The sequence below is a fragment of the Raphanus sativus genome, chromosome 5 (assembly GCF_000801105.2).
Source record: "Raphanus sativus cultivar WK10039 chromosome 5, ASM80110v3, whole genome shotgun sequence".
Classification (NCBI taxonomy): domain Eukaryota; kingdom Viridiplantae; phylum Streptophyta; class Magnoliopsida; order Brassicales; family Brassicaceae; genus Raphanus; species Raphanus sativus.
This window is the reverse complement of record NC_079515.1, coordinates 29754200-29775650: the sequence shown is the minus strand read 5'-3', so window position 1 is coordinate 29775650 and position 21451 is coordinate 29754200. Positions and strand designations below refer to the sequence as shown.

The following is a 21451-nucleotide window of genomic DNA, read 5'->3' as shown; positions in this document are numbered from 1 at the left end:
CAAACAATATTTATTTAATGCAGTTTTTTTATAAATAGCATTAATCCAGTTGATTCAGTGCTATCAAATCAAAACAATTTTCTCTATTTTGGTTTGATTCAGTTTTAGTAAATTAAATTTTTTCGGATTGAACATCCCTAAATGATCCATATGCTAGAAATGATCTGTTTTGAACTATATTCCTTACTTTTGAATCAAGAAAATAATTAATTTTTTTATCATACTAATTATGATTAAAAATAGTATAGTTTGTTCTAATCCTAGTGTTCTTGTCTTAGAATAGATCGAACTAAAGAGAGAGAGAGATAGAGAGAGAGTCGTATGACTTAGAGATGAATGAATTGTTATTATTCCATGAGTAATGAGTTCCTTATATAGGATTACATAACTTAGAGACAAAGTCTAATAACTTGGAGTAGTGAACAAGTAACTTGGAGTAGGGAACAAGTAAATCTAGAACATTACATAGTAGACATCACACAATATTCATAACACTTTCCCTTGATGTCTATTATGCGTGTAAGATGCTATCTCGTTAAAAACCGAGATTGTAATGCCATAACCGTCTAGAGTTTGTAATGCGTTTGGAATACTGCCTCGTTAAAACCTTTCCATGGTAAACCCAAAAACCCAATGTGGTAAAAATGGGAAGCCATGGATAGGAAAAAGAGTACAGCCGCATTACTTCCCCTGAAGTGAACATCACTAAAGGCTTCTCAGTGATCGCATACCAATCTGCTGCATAAGCTTCCTGAGCGTGCATGTTGGTAATGCCTTAGTGAAGAGGTCGGCTGAGTTCTCGCTGGATCTGACTTAGAGGACCTTGACCTCTCCTTCTTTCTGAAGATCGTGGGTGAAGAAGAACTTGGGGAGAACATGCTTAGTCTTGTCACCCTTGATGTAACCATCTTTGAGCTGAGCTATGCAGGCCGCATTGTCTTCGTAAAGAACGGTCGGCTCGTCTTTACCATCCGTGATCCCACATGCTGTCCGAATATGGTGTGTCATGAGTCTCAACCAGACACACTCTCTGCTTGCTTCATGGATCGCCAATATATCCGAGTGATTGGATGATGTGGCTGATATAGTCTGCTTGACTGATCTCCATGAAATGGTCGTGCCTCCATATGTGAAAACATAGCCGGTTTGGGACTTAGCACTGTGTGGATCGGACTGGTAACATGCATCAACAAAATGCTTTCATGATATTCATGGTCCATTCGGATCATATGGTTTATCTCTCTTAGATAAATTCGACCATGAATGTCTTTGTATGTCCATGATCTGTCCGGATCATGACATCATCCATAATCCATCCGGATTATGTTCTTGTCCACTATATATCTTATTCATATCCTTTGACCAAAACTCTTTATGAACTTTTAGTATATGTCCACGGTCTGTTCATGAAGTGGCTATTGTGTTATAGTTTGAAGTTTAATCAAAACTAAACCACTTTTTGGTCAATAGGACGTTCCTCTCACTTGGATGGTTTAGGTCGGATTTAAGACCTAGAGAAACTGGTCGGAACAAGCTGGACGGGATGGATTGGTCGGGACCAATGATGATTAAGGTCGAACTAGGTCGGACATGATCCTAGTCGGTATGGTTCCCTTTGGTCGTGAATCTGATGGATTCTCAGACCATTTGATCAATCTATTCTTGGTATGTTGGATCATAGATCCCAACATTCATATACGGCTAATGATCTCTACTATAGATCATCGTAGTCTCTTCATAGCCTTTCCAAGAATCAATCATCTTAATCATCCTTTCTTTAAGTATAAACACAAGGAATATATTGACTACTATATGGACTGATCTGAAACGTTCTTATAGAACTTTCTACTAAGCATCACTTAGTCTTATCATATCGTGTGTACATACACGCATGCAGCTGCATTTCAGTCCATGAACAACGCAGGAACGATGTTGTTCTATGAGAACTTCTTTCTCATTTCTCAAGGTATCTTATGTTACCTTTATATCCAGTGATATATCCAATGTCTACTACATCTTCCTTAGATGTCCAAATCTTTATTAATTTCGATATTGGGTAGTAGCATTCACCACCTAGGAATTTATTTCCTTGTTCCTTAGTCCCTGTGAGTATCCTTGTGTGATCAAGCCATTCCTTTTGAATGCTTTATGTAGCAACATGTACGACCACTTGTCTGTACTTTCATGTTCTACAGCTCACGATTTTCTTTTCCTCACAAGACTCATCTGTTCACTGGTTAGATGGCGTCTATCTTATGTATTTGGCCAATACGCCCATCATATACATTCTTTACTATAACTCCACGTCCCATTCATTTCTCTATGATGAGTACTCTTACGTGGGTTAGTGATCCTCGCATATCTCTTATGCTCAAGTGCTTTCTCTTTATCACTTATGAGTGTGTGTATGTGTCGACACCTTATATAATGTTCCATCGCGTTCTATCGCGTTCTAGACATGATACAATCGATTGAGATTTTATTATTATCAGGATCATTGAATACTTTGTAGTTTGCAAGGCTACATTGTATGATACCTGTACCTTAGGACCGGCCGGTCTTATCTCATTGTCTAGTATGGTTTCTCTTTCATGAACCCGGATCTATCATTATGAGCACCTTATCTCTTTCTATCCGAGGTTCCTTATATATGGAACATACTGGTCTATCTTGTATAGACTTCTACAGCAACTTGATTATGTCTCTACTAGGACATTTATATAGTGGTGCTAAGCTGGTATGACTTAGTCATTCTTTCGGGTCTGTCTGGCTATCATTCTTTCTTTGTTTATGGACGTCCAGTACATATATATCTGGTCCGAGGATCTTTGCCAAGACTTGGATGGTTAAAACCATTCCACTTTTACTTTCTATTTACCAGCTTATAGCTTTCTCCATGATGTTGGATAGTCGGATTCATCTTGTATGTAATCCGTGTACCTTGGCCACAATATGATCACCTTTGTTTGGCTCATGGTCTCATTGAATTCGTGGGAGAAAGATCATGTTCTCTTATCCAACATATATTCCCGATTTTCATCTCATCCTTAGATGAGGTATTCCATCCTAGATGGCACATAGGTATGTGGTGGTTTATCCATAAAGTCTTAGGATGGTCTATATCTGGATTATGACCCTTTATCATCTTTAGACGGGAATATCTATGCTCACTTTATATGGCCTGATGTATCTTATCTTTCATACATGTATTCTTGTGGTGTACCCAAGCTTATAGACTTTTGAAGTCTCAACCTTATAGGTTATGCCTTATACGGCCAAGCTATAATGTCTTATGGCCTTCGGCCAGGCTTATCATGTTCGGGTTTTATAGTATGGTCATGGACCACACGGAGTGTTTATTCTCCCCCTCATGAACATGCTATAAAATACGTTTGTTTGTCCTCACTTAAACGTAATGCTTGGACGGCCAGCATGGTTTTAGACCATGATACACGAATTTGTGGTCTGGTCATGATCACGGGTTTTGTCCTCACTACCCTCATGATCAGATTATACTTTCGTGTTGCTTGGAACAATGAAGCCTACTGAGTTTCCCTTGTGTACATGTTTCACAACGTGAGATCTTATGGGATAACTCTTTGTGCCTTATTAATCAAGTTCGACCAGGATGGCTAATCCGGTCATGCCATAAAGTGTATAAATTCGTTGGTGAACCTTACTGGTTACCTAGGCTTTTATGCCTTATCACACTGATCCTTAGCATAGTATTAGATCAGTAGGGAGAATGTAGTCTCGACCTCTTTTATATGTATGCCTTTGGCGATTTTCATAAGCTAAAGGAACATTTCCTTTTTCTTTGCTTTGCCCATTGGTTTATTATTGAAACCATTTTGATGTGGCTTGTAATGCCATTTCGACCTTTACTCCCTCCTCGGCCATGATTGGATCTACAACCACGGTTATTGTGGTATCCTTGTCCACGGCCAGTGGGGATTTTGGGTCTCTCTCAATGGGTCTTAGGTGATAAATTTCGTGCCTCTTAAGGCCATGCCTTAGGCGTGGTGGTCTAGACATACTCTTCTCGAGTTTTCATTCTCATTTGTCAATCAAAAATATTTTTCAAGCAAATCAATCAATGAAGATAAAAAAACTTTTATTAATGCTATGAAATTTGAATGACAAATTATATTTAAAACAAAACACCAAATCATAAGTATGAAATCAGAATGTCAAAAGGCTTAAACAATAGCCGGCCAGTCCATAATAACATCTTGGACGTGGCTCACATTTGGTTCTCTATTCAATGAATAAACCAATCTCATCATCTATATGAGTCCACCCGAATTTTCTTTTCTTAGCTTCTTCAGCATCACCGTATATCATCTCACATTGATACTCGGCACTTATCTCCATAACATAGTCGAGTTTGTCGAGGTTGACTTTCCTTTTCTGCTTCTTTTCCTCAAGAGCTGAAAGGTATGAGAGAAGGTCGTAATAGGTTGTGAAACCTTTAGCCTTCTGTGATAACAACACTTCCTTTGAATGGATCGTGTCACGAGTCTTGCTTAACAAGTCATAGTTTGTTATCACTTCACCACATAGTTTAAGACTATAGGTGATTCTCATAAGATCAAAGTGATAGTCATCCACGGATTCATAATCCTGGAACCTCAGAGCCTTCCATTCTTTCATGGACTCATCTAGTAATGGCTCGAAGAACATGGTGTTCAATCTCGACCAGAGATCGTAAGGATCATTGATGTAGTTGCACTCATCATACAGATCCTTCACGAGATGCTTTCTCATTATCAAAACAGCTCTACGCCTTTCATATGCAAGGGTATCATTGCCGTATTTGATACACTTCCCAAGTCCTTTAGACTTTAAATCGGCTGAAGTGTTCATCGCCCAATCAAGGTAATTGTCTCCATTGAGATCATGGGCTGGGTAATCCGAGTGATGGAGTCTCGACATCTGAATCATATCAAAATGATTTGTGTTAGTACATACAATTTCTGATGCCATTGGCTATCCAAGAAATAAAAGGCACTCGGCCAGTATGTAAACAATAAGCCATATGGCTTGTGTGTGTGATCAATGCCTTTCGGCTATTACACAATTAAATCACACTGCCAGCAAACAAATAAGAGGGCCATACGGCCAGTTTGCATTCTCTTTAGAAATTTACTTTCTCATAACTCATCCATCTCTTAATCAACTTGTTTGATTTATAAATCCCTTGAAAATAGTGGGATGGACGAGTGCATGGTCTATCCATACCATATAGTATGCTACATCGACCCATGCGGTTTAATGGTCTAGTAGTACCATTCAGTACACTTCCTCGACCAAATAAAATGGATCGTGATTTAGCTGCACTGTGGTGCGCATCATCCATCACCAGTGATTGTGGATCACCGTGGATCATCGAGAATCATCGTGGATCACCTTGGATCACTGATCATCGTAGATCATCACGGATCATCGAGGATCATCATGGATCATAGATCAACGCGGATCATCGTGGATGATCACCGTGAATCACGGGTGAAAAATCTAGTTGCACCTGAGGGTGAACATCATCGACCATTGATTTTGTTTTATGGTCTAATCGTACTTAAGAGTACGTATCATTGACCTTTACTTCATATGGTCTAGTCATACCTAATGGTATGCATCATTGACCTAAAAGAAAATCATGGTCTAGCCACACTATGGTGTGCATCATCGACCAAAAGATGTGGAAAACATTAACCTTATGTTTTGTTTGGACATATAGCGTGTCATCCTTAAAGGGGTATCACTTGTTGTCCATACAAAACAAAAGTCATGTAATCACATACTTTATATTTTAGAGTTTAGGGTTTCTTAAAATCGGATTTAAACTTTAAGGATTAGGGTTTAAAATTCAAATCTGATTTTAGGATTAGGTTAAACATTGATCTTAAGTTTTGTTTGGACATATAGCGTGTCATCCTTAAAGGGGTATCACTTGTTGTCCATACAAAACTAAATTCATGTAAAACTATTAAGGGTTTAGGGTTTTGATTTTAAAATAAAACAAGAACTAAAATCAACCAAATCAAATCGCAAAACCTTTTAAATCGGATTTAAGATGAAGAGAAGTTTGAAATCCAAATTGCTTGAACCACAAGTAAAGATTAGGGTTCTTGAGATCTTACCTTAATCTTTGCCGATCTTTTTTCCTTGGTTCCTCTTTTAGAAACCTTGAATAATCAACAATGAACGTTTCAAAGTTGGATTAGTATGAGATCTAAGAACAATAGATATCGAAATTAAGAGAGATAAGGAGTTAGCGGCTATTAGGGTTTTGGATGATCTTTGACGGCGCGGCTTGCACTGGGAGGTGACGGCGCGTCTGGAGTCGGATTGCTGCGTGGTCTGCGGCGTTGGTTTCTTCTCGTCAAGAGCTTCAGTTTGATATATTACTCGCCGTCTGGATCCTTACGGTTAGGGAGATATGGCGGTTTGAAGTTACTGCCAAAATTAGGGTTTTTGTGGTCGTCGGATTTTAGGTAGGGTTTAGAGTCTCGTGCTGATAACGTGTTCAAATCCTAGTGTTCTTGTCTTATAATAGATCGAACTAAAGAGAGAGAGAGAGAGAGAGAGAGTCGTATGACTTAGAGATGAAATAAATTGTTATTATTCCATGAGTAATGAGTTCCTTATATAGGATTACATAGCTTGGAGACAAAGTCTAATAACTTGGAGTAGGGAACAAGTAACTTGGAGTAGGGAACAAGTAAATCTAGAACATTCCATAATAGACATCACACAATATTCATAACAAGTTTGGCCTTTTTGACCTACAACAACATTTTCCAGAACTACAATCGCCAACTAACTGAATGGTCATAGCTGCACAAAAGTTCTCACATGCTTGGTCATTTGGTTTACACGGAATATTGTCGCATTTTTTGTAGTCTTGTTTTACTTCAAAGTCTGTTTAAAATCAAAATGATTACAATGTTGACAGTTATAAAAAGATAAATATATGAGTATAAATAAAAGTAAACAGTAAAGTGAATTTTTTTTTTTTTTTTTGAATAAATGTAAAATTGTTTTCATCCAAAAACGTTTTTACATATAATGCATCAATTAGCTGAAAATAAGAAGCTACTACATTTTAATCAAACTCTTGTGCTAAACCACATCCTTAAACCCTTCTCCATCCTCTGATCACCTTGACGACGAATAGATGACAACCTATTCCTCACGTTTTTGTCTATAATCTTCTCTAACATGACATGAGGAATTTGCTTCCCTCCATGACGCCTACTGTTCCTCTCTCTCCATATTGAGTGAGCTGCTGCCTGGAAGGTGTATCTCATCAGAAAAAGCTTAACTCGATCATAGCTTTGTGCAAGCATAAGCTCCAATATATCCTCCCATCTTTCTGTGTATCCAGTACATAGCAAACCCCCTATAAGCTTCCTCCATATCGAACTTGAATACGAACAAGAGAAAAACAAGTGATTTCTTGTTTCCACTTCCTGATTACACAATACGCATACTGGATCAATTGCAGGATTCCATCTCAACATCCTGTCACAAGTCGACAACCTATCCAGCATTGCAGTCCAAACATGAAACGCATATTTCGGCGTGGCATGCTTGAACCAAATGCACTTGCTCCATCTATGCTTATTGTATTCTTTACGAATCAACATCCAAGTATTATTTGAAGAAAAGATCGACTTGTAACACTCTGCTTTACTCCTCCATACTGCAATATCTTTCTCTTGATGATTCTCTGATTTAACTTTCTCTATTTCCTCTTCACCCATGTTCAGAAGCACAACTCGATGCTTTCTCCTTCTATGCTTCTGAACCACTTCTGCTACTGTCGAATTTTCTGGGATGCCCAGATCCATACATCCTCTTGTACCCAACACATCCCTCAAACGCCCCATTTTGCACCAATGATCAAACCAAAAATAAGTATTCTCGCCATTTTTAACCTCCACCCGATGAAAACTTTTAGCTGCATCTCTTGTCTTAAGAATTTTCTTCCACATCCAAGAGCCAACCGTAGTGGTTTCCTTTAGAGACCAGAAAGAGCCTTTTCTTATCAAATATTGTTGAACCCATCTCACCCATAAGGAATCTTGACCAGAAAGAACTCTCCAAACTAGTTTGAGGCAAGAAACTTCATTCACTTCTTTCAAAAGTCTTAAACCCAGACCTCCTTCTTCTTTTCTTTTACAAACTTCCATCCATCCCACTTTTGATTTTTTCGTACTTAACTCCGGACCAGACCACAAAAACGCTGCACACAGTTTCTCTATCCCATTTAGACATTGTCGAGGAAGCCTAAACGCAGATAACCAGAAATTAGTGAGGCTCATGATGACAGATTTTATCAACTGCAATCTCCCTGCATATGACAAAAACCTCCCATTCCAGTTACACATCCTGGTCCTGACTTTCTCCATCAGCGGCAAGTAGTCTGCTACTGTCATTTTCTTGGTGAGTAATGGCAAACCCAGATAACGAACAGGGAGCTGACCTGCTTCAAACGGAAAGTTCTCTAAGATTGCTTTCTGACTTTCACTCGAGATCCCAGCCATGTATAACGTTGATTTCTCCAAACTAATCTTTAGACCAGAAAGCTTTTCAAATGCATCAAATACTTGAAGAATCCCTTCAACTGATCTCTTCTGCCCATCTGAGAATACCATTATGTCATCTGCGAAGCATAAATGTGTCAAGAGAGCATTCTTGCATCTCAGATGATATCCCACCTTCCTGTCCATAACTGCTTTATCTAGCAACTTGGAGAGGACATTCATACAAATTACAAACAGCGAGGGAGATAGAGCACAACCTTGACGTAATCCTCTGGCACTGTTGAAATAACCAGCAAGCTCTCCATTGACTTGCACCGAGAACGAGGCAGTCGATACACAGAGCTTGATCCAGTGAATGTATTTAGCTGGAAATCCCAAAGCTTCAAGCATTGCTAAGAGAAAAGGCCATTGCACCGAGTCAAAGGCCTTAGAGATATCTATCTTCATGGCACACCGTGGAGAAATCTCACTCTTGTGGTAGTCTTTGACTAATTCAGTAGCTAGCAGAAGGTTCTCCATCAACAATCTATCTTTAACGAACGCTGACTGATTAGCAGAGATGAACTTAGGCATTATACCTTTGAGACGATTGGCCATAATCTTTGAAATCACCTTGTATAGCACATTACAACATGATATTGGCCTGTAATCTTTCATTTCCTTCGCTGTATCTTTCTTTGGTATCAAGGCTAAGATTGTTGAATTTATACCTTTGGGGAGGAAGCCTTTAATGAAGAATGACTGAATCGCTACCACCACATCATTCCCTATTACCGGCCAAGCAGCTTTAAAAAACTCTGTGGTATATCCATCAGGGCCTGGTGATTTATTTGATGGCATTTTGAATATCACCTCCTTTACTTCCTCTGCAGTAACTTCTCTGATTAGATACTCTTTATCCACTTCACTACACTGAAACTGCAGGAGATCACGCAGGATGTCTACGCTAGGCTCTTCATACTCCAGTGGCTTATAAGTAAGCAATTCAGTAAAGAATCTCTCAGCTTCATCTTTTATTTCTTCTTCTGTAGAAGCTATACTGCCATCCGGTCGCATTACTTCCCTTATAGTATTCATCACTTCTCTGATTTTCGCAGCATTATGAAAGAACTTATTGTTCCTGTCACCAACCTCCAACCAGTGCATCTTTGATTTCTGCTTATACACATCCTCTTCAATATCAGCTAGTTTCTGCCACTTCTCTAGAGCATCACACTCCTCTCGCATAGCTTCCGAGCTTGGATTCAGTAGAGTTTCTCCTTGCCTTTCACATAATGTTAAGAGAGCCTCCTTCGTCTGCTTGTGGATTTGCCCCAATTTATCTTTGCTAAGAGATCTCATAACTGGCTTGAGACCTTTTAGCTTCTTCCCAAGCCTATACAGAGCTGAGGTAGAATGAAAGAGACTATCAGTTCCTCTCCAGAATTCATCAACCATTGGTAGAAACTCCTCCATTGTGGCTATCACATTAGTGAACTTAAACGGCTTCCTCTTCTTTTGCTTCTCCTCCGTATCAAAATGAATTCTGCATCTAAGGTGATCTGAACATCCTCCCGGCTCAAAGACACTGTAAGCTCTCCCCAGATCATGAAGCGCAACATCATTAATCAGTACCCGATCCAGCTTCTTGCATATTAAATTTCCCTCCCTCTTGTTACACCATGTAAAAACAGGACCATGAGAACCCATATCCATTAGAGAGCAGTAGCTGACTAATTCTTGGAAATCCCTCATCCCTGCTGTCACATTAGGATTAGTATCATAGCCAGAGTGTTCTTCTCCTACAAGAGTCTCATTGAAATCTCCACAGATCAACCACTTCTTACCCCTAAACATTGGCGAGTCTTTATGATTTCTCAAATCCTCCCATAAGACCTTCCTTTCTTCCATTGTGTTCAGAGCGTACACAAAGGAACAAAACATCTCCTCTTCCATTCCTTCCAGAAGAACAGAACAAGTGATTAACTGACTACTTTTGAAAACTGGAGTCATCCTTACAGACGGCCCCCATACCACCCATATACGCCCAAGATGATGATGCTCATAGTTAGCCATGTACGACCAATTATGAAAAACCGAGCTCATAATTCTACCTGCTTTACCTTCCTTCACTCTAGTTTCAATCAGACTTCCAAACTGTAGAGACTGCCCTTTGACCCATTCGCGGACTATTCCATGTTTTGACAATTTGTTAAAGCCGCGCATGTTCCAGAAGAACCCAGTCATCTAGCATTACGAGGTTTCTTCTTCTTATTCAGATCACTCGGGCCATCTTCCCTTGTTCTCTGAACAGACACATCCGGAAGAAATCTATGTCTAGATTTAGATCCTCTTGGCAGATACTCTCTCAAACTAACAACTTCATCTTCTTGTGTTACCTCCATATCCAAATCTTCCTTATCCTCTTCCTGCTCATCTTTATCTTCTATCACCTCCTCTTCTTTATTACCAACTACCTTCATATTGCTATTCTCCTCCAATTTCTTAATACTACCTTCCTCTTCATTATTTACAGTTATTTCTCCTTCCTCTTCCTCATCCTCCAGGCTCAGAACTGAAAATCTTGAACTGGATAGTATTGAAACCTGACCATACTCAAGATTTTTAGTAGCTACAGGAGTTCGACTACCCTTTCCTGGCGAAACTTCCACCCAATCTTTCTCACCCGTACTCTTCCTGATACTTCCTACTGCCGACTTCTCCAAAACCTCCATAATATTTGCATTTTTATTTATCACCGCAACCTTCTTAGCCTCCAACACCGTATCAACTTCAGATCTCACAACCTCTTCTACTTTCAACTCTCCCCTCTTCGCACTACCCTCTTCCCCATTAACCTTCTGCACTTCAACTTCTACTTCACTCGTTTCAAACTTTCTTCTGCAGTTACGAACCAGATGCCCCCATTTGCCACAGTGAGTGCATTTTGGTGGTAACCACGGGTAAGAGTATTCCACTAGCGTTGTTTTCCCTTTGAAGCTGAAGTTCATCGATTTTGGTAACTCCTTTGAAAGATCAGCTTTGACAAACACCTTTGCCACCTTTAGGTTCAGACATTGCTCTGTTTCAGGATGTAGCCTCGTAGGTATACCCACTGAGCTTGTGACGAAGCTTAGCCCCTTCCAGGAGAAACATATCCATCGGAACATTCTTCAGGTGAACCCATAGAGGTATCGAGTACGTCTCCTGTTCAATATCCTCAGTTAATGGTGACCATTTCGCCATGATAACTGGAATTTCAGCTATGTTCCACATTGCTCTCCGAACAATCCTATTCCTCAGATCTGGGTTGCTCACCTTGAACTTCATTGTTGTTGGATTGATCACATAGACGTCGATCATCTGCGATTTGTCGCTTTGAGCCCAGATCTTGTTGACAATCGCATGAACCTTGCCTATGTGAGGAGCTTTGTCGAGAAATCTTCCAATTAGGAAATCTTCCCAAAGAGGAGCAGCATCTTTGAAAACTTCATCTGGTACACTCACAGAACCAACCCCATCCTCAATCTGAATATCCATCTCATACTTCTTTAGAATTTTCTTCCCTTGAACCGCATTCACCCACTCCCCAGTTTTCAGATCCGATCGAATCGACTTAGGTTGATTTAGATCCTTCACCTCCGATATCATAGAACCTTCTTTCGCCTCCAATACCATAGAACCTTCCTTCGCCTCCGATACCATAGAACCTTCCTTCGCCTCTGATACCATAGAACCTTCCTTCGCCTCCGATACCATAGAACCTCCAGCCTCCACCATCTCCGATAAGTTTGGAATCACTTCTTCCGTAACCGTAACCCCCGATTTTTGTCCCCTAGCTCCGAGCGCAGTAGATGATCTCGATCCCCCATCGGAGGACCAGATCCTGCACCAAAATCACCGAGATCCGTAACCGTAACCACCGTACTCACGATCGCCTTTAATTTCGCCAAAATCGCCTCTTAGCAAAACGCAGCGTAACAGTAAAGTGAAATTAAATACCTGGGTAGCAATGAACATTAGATACTATGAAGAAGATAGTGAAAACAAAAAACAAATGCGATCAATATGTTTTTGGAGATAGCCATTTTGTATGAACTTTTCTTAATTTTTTAGTGTTCTGTTTTGATTTATATTGTTATATATATAATAACATAAATTTTCATAAAAGGAATATTTCATTGACGAAGAAGGAAAATTTCATCAAAATATCCTTGAGCTTAATTTCTTGGATTATAGTCAAAATAATATTAAAATAAATTCCTTACTTTATAATATTTCATCTTTGGTTTCAAATGTTATTCTCTTTTTTATAGAAAATATCTTGTCAATATATATTTTGTTATTTGTTACTGATTTTGCAAGTTCTGTCGGTTATAGATTATTTTCTTAGTTTAAGTCAAAATTTTAAATTTATATTATATATTTAATATTATAAATTTAATATTTAAAAAAATATATATATATATATATATATATATATATATTTAGTTTTAGACGAATCCAAAAGTTTATTTAATAAAAACTTGGCATATGGGGTTTTTCATAAGCCAAATACATCATGCATAATATATTTAAATTACAATATGTTTATGGTTGTTTTGTTCTACACAAAAAAATATTATTAATTGCTAATATAACTTAAACACATATTTCATAATGAATATAATATTTAAAATATACATTAAAAGTAGGTAATAAATACTTAATTAGTGACATAAACTACACTTAGATACTATGAAGAAGATAGTGAAAACAAATGCAATTAATATCTTTTGGAGATACCCATTTTTATGAAATTTCTTAGTTTTTAGTGTTCTATTTTATTTATATTGTATATACATATATACACACACACATATATATATATATATATATATATGCACAAAATAAAATTTTCATTAAAATATCTGTGAGCTTAATAACTTGGATTATAGTAAAAATAAAATTAAAATAAATTCCTTACCGTATAATACTTTATCATATTATTTTATCATTGGTTTCAAATATTATTCTCTTTTCCTTATAGAAGATATCTTGTTAATATACAGTTTGTTATTTGTTACTGATTTTGCAAGGTCAATTGGTTATAGGTTTAGATTATTATTATGATTGAATATTACCTAAGTTTTAGTCAAAATTAATTAATTTCTATTATTATTATTATTATTTATTTTTAATATACATATATTTGATGTTAGGATTATCCAATAGTTTATTTAATAAAAACTTGGCATCTGAGGTTTTTCATACATGTATGTTATTATTTTAGTTCAGTAGAATCTTAGAAATTTTAATTTTTAATGTTGTATAATAAATGCATTAATTTGCAATATCACTAATAGAGAATTTTATTTTGAGTATTTATTTCTAGTTTTAATTTCTTATAACCATTTTCAGGTTAACATAAGACAAATATGTCATACAGAATATATTTAGACTACAATATGTTTATGGTTGATATTTTAAATTTATATATCTCATATGGTGAATTAATATTTTTTATTTCCTTTAAGCAAAGATTTTTTTTCATGTAATTTCAGGTTGCTAATTGTTTTGGATCTTTATTACAGTATTCCTGACACTAGTACAAAAATTATTATATCTAATAATGTTAGTTTGGCCTTTTTGACCTACAACAACATTTTCCAGAACTACAATCGCCAACTAACTGAATGGTCATAGCTGCACAAAAGTTCTCACATGCTTGGTCATTTGGTTTACACGGAATATTGTCGTAGCATTTTTTGTAGTCTTGTTTTACTTCAAAGTCTGTTTAAAATCAAAATGATTACAATGTTGACAGTTATAAAAAAGATAAATATATGAGTATAAATAAAAGTAAACAGTAAAGTGAAATTAAATACCTGGGTAGCAATGAACATTAGATACTATGAAGAAGATAGTGAAAACAAATGCGATCAATATGTTTTTGGAGATAGCCATTTTGTATGAACTTTTCTTAATTTTTTTAGTGTTCTGTTTTGATTTATATTGTTATATATATAATAACATAAATTTTCATAAAAGGAATATTTCATTGACGAAGAAGGAAAATTTCATCAAAATATCCTTGAGCTTAATTTCTTGGATTATAGTCAAAATAATATTAAAATAAATTCCTTACTTTATAATATTTCATCTTTGGTTTCAAATGTTATTCTCTTTTTTATAGAAAATATCTTGTCAATATATGTTTTGTTATTTGTTACTGATTTTGCAAGTTCTATCGGTTATAGATTATTTCCTTAGTTTAAGTCAAAAATTTTAATTTATATTATATATTTAATATTATAAATTTAATATTTTTTAAAAATATATATATTTAGTTTTAGACGAATCCAAAAGTTTATTTAATAAAAACTTGGCATATGGGGTTTTTCATAAGCCAAATACATCATGCATAATATATTTAAATTACAATATGTTTATGGTTGTTTTGTTCTACACAAAAAAATATTATTAATTGCTAATATAACATCAACACATATTTCATAATGAATATAATATTTAAAATATACATTAAAAGTAGGTAATAAATACTTAATTAGTGACATAAACTACACTTAGATACTATGAAGAAGATAGTGAAAACAAATGCAATTAATATCTTTTGGAGATACCCATTTTTTATGAAATTTCTTAATTTTTAGTGTTCTATTTTTATTTATATCGTATATACATATATACACACATATATATATATAGTAGCATTAATTTGCACAAAATAAAATTTTCATTAAAATATCCGTGAGCTTAATAACTTGGATTATAGTAAAAATAAAATTAAAATAAATTCCTTACCGTATAATACTTTATCATATTATTTTATCATTGGTTTCAAATATTATTCTCTTTTCCTTATAGAAGATATCTTGTTAATATACAGTTTGTTATTTGTTACTGATTTTGCAAGGTCAATTGGTTATAGGTTTAGATTATTATTATGATTGAATATTACCTAAGTTTTAGTCAAAATTAATTAATTTGTATTATTATTATTATTTATTTTTAATATACATATATTTGATGTTAGGATTATCCAATAGTTTATTTAATAAAAACTTGGCATCTGAGGTTTTTCATACATGTATGTTATTATTTTAGTTCAGTAGAATCTTAGAAATTTTAATTTTTAATGTTGTATAATAAATGCATTAATTTGCAATATCACTAATAGAGAATTTTATTTTGAGTATTTATTTCTAGTTTTAATTTCTTATAACCATTTTCAGGTTAACATAAGACAAATATGTCATACAGAATATATTTAGACTACAATATGTTTATGGTTGATATTTTAAATTTATATATCTCATATGGTGAATTAATATTTTTTATTTCCTTTAAGCAAAGATTTTTTTTTCATGTAATTTCAGGTTGCTAATTGTTTTGGATCTTTATTACAGTATTCCTGACACTAGTACAAAAATTATTATATCTAATAATGTTAGTTTGGCCTTTTTGACCTACAACAACATTTTCCAGAACTACAATCGCCAACTAACTGAATGGTCATAGCTGCACAAAAGTTCTCACATGCTTGGTCATTTGGTTTACACGGAATATTGTCGTAGCATTTTTTGTAGTCTTGTTTTACTTCAAAGTCTGTTTAAAATCAAAATGATTACAATGTTGACAGTTATAAAAAAGATAAATATATGAGTATAAATAAAAGTAAACAGTAAAGTGAAATTAAATACCTGGGTAGCAATGAACATTAGATACTATGAAGAAGATAGTGAAAACAAATGCGATCAATATGTTTTTGGAGATAGCCATTTTGTATGAACTTTTCTTAATTTTTTTAGTGTTCTGTTTTGATTTATATTGTTATATATATAATAACATAAATTTTCATAAAAGGAATATTTCATTGACGAAGAAGGAAAATTTCATCAAAATATCCTTGAGCTTAATTTCTTGGATTATAGTCAAAATAATATTAAAATAAATTCCTTACTTTATAATATTTCATCTTTGGTTTCAAATGTTATTCTCTTTTTTATAGAAAATATCTTGTCAATATATGTTTTGTTATTTGTTACTGATTTTGCAAGTTCTATCGGTTATAGATTATTTCCTTAGTTTAAGTCAAAAATTTTAATTTATATTATATATTTAATATTATAAATTTAATATTTTTTAAAATATATATATTTAGTTTTAGACGAATCCAAAAGTTTATTTAATAAAAACTTGGCATATGGGGTTTTTCATAAGCCAAATACATCATGCATAATATATTTAAATTACAATATGTTTATGGTTGTTTTGTTCTACACAAAAAATATTATTAATTGCTAATATAACATCAACACATATTTCATAATGAATATAATATTTAAAATATACATTAAAAGTAGGTAATAAATACTTAATTAGTGACATAAACTACACTTAGATACTATGAAGAAGATAGTGAAAACAAATGCAATTAATATCTTTTGGAGATACCCATTTTTTATGAAATTTCTTAATTTTTAGTGTTCTATTTTTATTTATATCGTATATACATATATACACACATATATATATAGTAGCATTAATTTGCACAAAATAAAATTTTCATTAAAATATCCGTGAGCTTAATAACTTGGATTATAGTAAAAATAAAATTAAAATAAATTCCTTACCGTATAATACTTTATCATATTATTTTATCATTGGTTTCAAATATTATTCTCTTTTCCTTATAGAAGATATCTTGTTAATATACAGTTTGTTATTTGTTACTGATTTTGCAAGGTCAATTGGTTATAGGTTTAGATTATTATTATGATTGAATATTACCTAAGTTTTAGTCAAAATTAATTAATTTGTATTATTATTATTATTTATTTTTAATATACATATATTTGATGTTAGGATTATCCAATAGTTTATTTAATAAAAACTTGGCATCTGAGGTTTTTCATACATGTATGTTATTATTTTAGTTCAGTAGAATCTTAGAAATTTTAATTTTTAATGTTGTATAATAAATGCATTAATTTGCAATATCACTAATAGAGAATTTTATTTTGAGTATTTATTTCTAGTTTTAATTTCTTATAACCATTTTCAGGTTAACATAAGACAAATATGTCATACAGAATATATTTAGACTACAATATGTTTATGGTTGATATTTTAAATTTATATATCTCATATGGTGAATTAATATTTTTTATTTCCTTTAAGCAAAGATTTTTTTTTCATGTAATTTCAGGTTGCTAATTGTTTTGGATCTTTATTACAGTATTCCTGACACTAGTACAAAAATTATTATATCTAATAATGTTAGTTTGGCCTTTTTGACCTACAACAACATTTTCCAGAACTACAATCGCCAACTAACTGAATGGTCATAGCTGCACAAAAGTTCTCACATGCTTGGTCATTTGGTTTACACGGAATATTGTCGTAGCATTTTTTGTAGTCTTGTTTTACTTCAAAGTCTGTTTAAAATCAAAATGATTACAATGTTGACAGTTATAAAAAAGATAAATATATGAGTATAAATAAAAGTAAACAGTAAAGTGAAATTAAATACCTGGGTAGCAATGAACATTAGATACTATGAAGAAGATAGTGAAAACAAATGCGATCAATATGTTTTTGGAGATAGCCATTTTGTATGAACTTTTCTTAATTTTTTTAGTGTTCTGTTTTGATTTATATTGTTATATATATAATAACATAAATTTTCATAAAAGGAATATTTCATTGACGAAGAAGGAAAATTTCATCAAAATATCCTTGAGCTTAATTTCTTGGATTATAGTCAAAATAATATTAAAATAAATTCCTTACTTTATAATATTTCATCTTTGGTTTCAAATGTTATTCTCTTTTTTATAGAAAATATCTTGTCAATATATGTTTTGTTATTTGTTACTGATTTTGCAAGTTCTATCGGTTATAGATTATTTCCTTAGTTTAAGTCAAAAATTTTAATTTATATTATATATTTAATATTATAAATTTAATATTTTTTAAAAAATATATATTTAGTTTTAGACGAATCCAAAAGTTTATTTAATAAAAACTTGGCATATGGGGTTTTTCATAAGCCAAATACATCATGCATAATATATTTAAATTACAATATGTTTATGGTTGTTTTGTTCTACACAAAAATATTATTAATTGCTAATATAACATCAACACATATTTCATAATGAATATAATATTTAAAATATACATTAAAAGTAGGTAATAAATACTTAATTAGTGACATAAACTACACTTAGATACTATGAAGAAGATAGTGAAAACAAATGCAATTAATATCTTTTGGAGATACCCATTTTTTATGAAATTTCTTAATTTTTAGTGTTCTATTTTTATTTATATCGTATATACATATATACACACACATATATATATAGTAGCATTAATTTGCACAAAATAAAATTTTCATTAAAATATCCGTGAGCTTAATAACTTGGATTATAGTAAAAATAAAATTAAAATAAATTCCTTACCGTATAATACTTTATCATATTATTTTATCATTGGTTTCAAATATTATTCTCTTTTCCTTATAGAAGATATCTTGTTAATATACAGTTTGTTATTTGTTACTGATTTTGCAAGGTCAATTGGTTATAGGTTTAGATTATTATTATGATTGAATATTACCTAAGTTTTAGTCAAAATTAATTAATTTGTATTATTATTATTATTTATTTTTAATATACATATATTTGATGTTAGGATTATCCAATAGTTTATTTAATAAAAACTTGGCATCTGAGGTTTTTCATACATGTATGTTATTATTTTAGTTCAGTAGAATCTTAGAAATTTTAATTTTTAATGTTGTATAATAAATGCATTAATTTGCAATATCACTAATAGAGAATTTTATTTTGAGTATTTATTTCTAGTTTTAATTTCTTATAACCATTTTCAGGTTAACATAAGACAAATATGTCATACAGAATATATTTAGACTACAATATGTTTATGGTTGATATTTTAAATTTATATATCTCATATGGTGAATTAATATTTTTTATTTCCTTTAAGCAAAGATTTTTTTTTATGTAATTTCAGGTTGCTAATTGTTTTGGATCTTTATTACAGTATTCCTGACACTAGTACAAAAATTATTATATCTAATAATGTTAGTTTGGCCTTTTTGACCTACAACAACATTTTCCAGAACTACAATCGCCAACTAACTGAATGGTCATAGCTGCACAAAAGTTCTCACATGCTTGGTCATTTGTGTTACACGGAATATTGTCGTAGCATTTTTTGTAGTCTTGTTTTACTTCAAAGTCTGTTTAAAATCAAAATGATTACAATGTTGACAGTTATAAAAAAGATAAATATATGAGTATAAATAAAAGTAAACAGTAAAGTGAAATTAAATACCTGGGTAGCAATGAACATTAGATACTATGAAGAAGATAGTGAAAACAAATGCGATCAATATGTTTTTGGAGATAGCCATTTTGTATGAACTTTTCTTAATTTTTTTAGTGTTCTGTTTTGATTTATATTGTTATATATATAATAACATAAATTTTCATAAAAGGAATACTTCATTGACGAAGAAGGAAAATTTCATCAAAATATCCTTGAGCTTAATTTCTTGGATTATAGTCAAAATAATACTAAAATAAATTCCTTACTTTATAATATTTCATCTTTGGTTTCAAATGTTATTCTCTTTTTTATATAAAATATCTTGTCAATATATGTTTTGTTATTTGTTACTGATTTTGCAAGTTCTATCGGTTATAGATTATTTCCTTAGTTTAAGTCAAAAAAATTTAATTTATATTATATATTTAATATTATAAATTTAATATTTTTTAAAATATATATATTTAGTTTTACACGAATCCAAAAGTTTATTTAATAAAAACTTGGCATATGGGGTTTTTCATAAGCCAAATACATCATGCATAATATATTTATATTACAATATGTTTATGGTTGTTTTGTTCTACACAAAAAAAATATTATTAATTGCTAATATAACATCAACACATATTTCATAATGAATATAATATTTAAAATATACATTAAAAGTAGGTAATAAATACTTAATTAGTGACATAAACTACACTTAGATACTATGAAGAAGATAGTGAAAACAAATGCAATTAATATCTTTTGGAGATACCCATTTTTTATGAAATTTCTTAATTTTTAGTGTTCTATTTTTATTTATATCGTATATACATATATACACACATATATATATAGTAGCATTAATTTGCACAAAATAAAATTTTCATTAAAATATCCGTGAGCTTAATAACTTGGATTATAGTAAAAATAAAATTAAAATAAATTCCTTACCGTATAATACTTTATCATATTATTTTATCATTGGTTTCAAATATTATTCTCTTTTCCTTATAGAAGATATCTTGTTAATATACAGTTTGTTATTTGTTACTGATTTTGCAAGGTCAATTGGTTATAGGTTTAGATTATTATTATGATTGAATATTACCTAAGTTTTAGTCAAAATTAATTAATTTGTATTATTATTATTATTATTATTATTTATTTTTAATCTACATATATTTGATGTTAGGATTATCCAATAGTTTATTTAATAAAAACTTGGCATCTGAGGTTTTTCATACATGTATGTTATTATTTTAGTTCAGTAGACTCTTAGAAATTTTAATTTTTAATGTTGTATAATAAATGCATTAATTTGCAATATCACTAATAGAGAATTTTATTTTGAGTATTTATTTCTAGTTTTAATTTCTTATAACCATTTTCAGGTTAACATAAGACAAATATGTCATACAGAATATATTTAGACTACAATATGTTTGTGGTTGATATTTTAAATTTATATATCTCATATGGTGAATTAATATTTTTATTTCCTTTAAGCAAATATTTTTTTTCATGTAATTTCAGGTTGCTAATTGTTTTGGATCTTTATTACAGTATTC

General features: G+C 32.2%; 1 protein-coding gene across 2 annotated transcripts in view; it reads left to right on the top strand.

The window, feature by feature from the left end:
- LOC108862076 (jacalin-related lectin 8-like) overlaps positions 1-21451 on the top strand; it is a 23984-nt gene that overhangs the window by 2100 nt on the left and 433 nt on the right. The gene's annotated exons all lie outside the window — the stretch shown is intronic.